Source organism: Oryza glaberrima, chromosome 9, assembly GCF_000147395.1.
Source record: "Oryza glaberrima chromosome 9, OglaRS2, whole genome shotgun sequence".
Lineage (NCBI taxonomy): Eukaryota > Viridiplantae > Streptophyta > Magnoliopsida > Poales > Poaceae > Oryza > Oryza glaberrima.
Window position 1 is genome coordinate 18,153,919 of NC_068334.1, and position 2,218 is coordinate 18,156,136.

The window sequence follows — 2,218 nt, forward strand, 5'->3', positions numbered from 1 at the left end:
GAGGGAGGTGACTAGCTGCAAAACATCGCCTTTTCTTCAGGTGGTCCTCTTTGGCTCTCTCTCCTTGGCGGCCACCTCGATTTAACCTAGATTTTAGCTAACTCCATTTCTAAACTGCTAGAACGATACGTTTCGTGCAAACGTTTTGTATATAGAAGTTGCTTTAAGATATCAAACAAATTCATTTTTTAAGTTTGAAATAAATAAAATGCAATTGATCTTGTATTGATGGTTTTCTCGTTTTACGTACACACGTACTTAATCTTCATCCTAAGCAGATTCGAACGAGCCTTCGTCCTCACAGGCACGGTCTCAGATAGCTATTCGATGGATTATCTGATTTTTATGGTAGCCATTTGAAAATATAAATAAATAAATATGCCACTGTAAAATTATAAAATTACTTTGGAAACATGTTTTGTTTTAGGGAACGGAAACATGTTTTTAATAAACTTTATATCAAAATTTTTACATAAAACGCTCCGTTTAGAAACTTGAAAAATGTGTGAATGATAATCCGAAAAGAACGGGACCATGAGTCTTCTTTCCCGTCTCCGGCTGGTGGGCGTTCTCAGAGATGGCCGGCCGGTCCCCGCCGGCGATCGATCGAGTCGTCGTCAATAATTGTGTGTGCGTGCATTGCATGCATGCACACGTCGGAATGGATCATTGTGATTTGACGACGACCACGACGACAAACGTAGCACATCATCTTCATATCATATCATATCATTTCGGGGGAGGGGGGAACTCTTGATAAGGGTGTGTGTCTAGAATCAGGGTATAAAGTTTTAACGTATCATATCGGGTATTATATATGGTGTAGCATGGTCTGTTCGGGCACTAATAAAAAACTAATTACAGTATTCGTCAATAAACCGCGGGACAAATTTATTAAGCCTAATTAATACATCATTAACAAATATTTACTGTAGCACCACATTATCAAATCATGGAGCAATTAGGCTTAAAAGATTCGTCTCGCAAAGTAGTCGTAATCTATGCAATATTTTTTTAGCCTATATTCAATACATCATGTATATAACTAAACATTCGATGTGATAGGATATAAAGTTTTAGGGTGGAATCTAAACAGCCACTAAGCTACTCTAGCTATAGCTAGGAGTACAGGAGTACCAGGGAGCTAGAGGTGAATTATTATGCAATGGGCTCCAATAAAAATTAAATGGGGAACAGTAAACCTGTCCTGCTGCCTAATTGGGCACTTTTTAGTGTGTGTGTTTTTTTAACCTTTCTGACGAATAGCAAAGTAAACAGGCAAAGGGAAAGAAGAAGATGCCCTGCCGATGAACAGTTTCATGAAAGCTTGTGATTTACAGTGCTTGTGGCTGGAGATTTTCATTTTTTTTTTTACTTTGTTGATCTGAGGTGATCTTGATTAACTGATCAGTGCAAGCTAATAGTAGCACTATGCATTTGTACACATGTCGTAAGCAAGATAGATAAATGTAGCATGTTTGTCTTGTTTTGCCTGACGCTAACCAACAAACCCCAATCGATTTTTTAATCATGTGCACTTCATTCTGAATTCAAATGCCGTCGTCACAAATGATTAATTACACGAGTAAAAAACACCTAAATTTCCAATTGGTGATGACAATATCCACACATTTTACGGGTTTACCAAAGCAGCTCGCTAATAATTGGCCTTTATTCCGGCCATTTTTTGTTGGCATGTATTCCGGCTGATTTCACTTGAGCATATAGGAGTATGTAGCTCACTGTGGCCTTGCTTAGTTCCCGAAAAGAAAATTTTTAGGTGTCACATTAGACGTTTGACCGAATGTCGGAAGGGTTTTTCAAACACGAATGAAAAAACTAATTTCATAACTCGCCTGGAAGGAGAAAACTAACTTCAACACTATACTTAAAAGGAAGTCATTTTTAACAGCGATACGGTCTCCAAAACACAAATTTAACTTCTTGTTTCTATAAAAATATTTATTAAAAAGTGATATATGTATACTTTTATGAAAGTATTTTTCAAGACAAATCTATTCATATACTTTTTACGTTTTCAAACTTAACAACTTGAGAGTTATTCATGATTTATATTCCCAAGGTTTGACTTAAATATTGTCCTAAACGACTTCCTTTACGACTACCGGAACATTTTAGGCTGTGTTCGATACCGGGAGTTCCCAAATCCCCCATATCGTTTTCTATGTGCACATTTTTTAAACTGCTAAACGGTGAT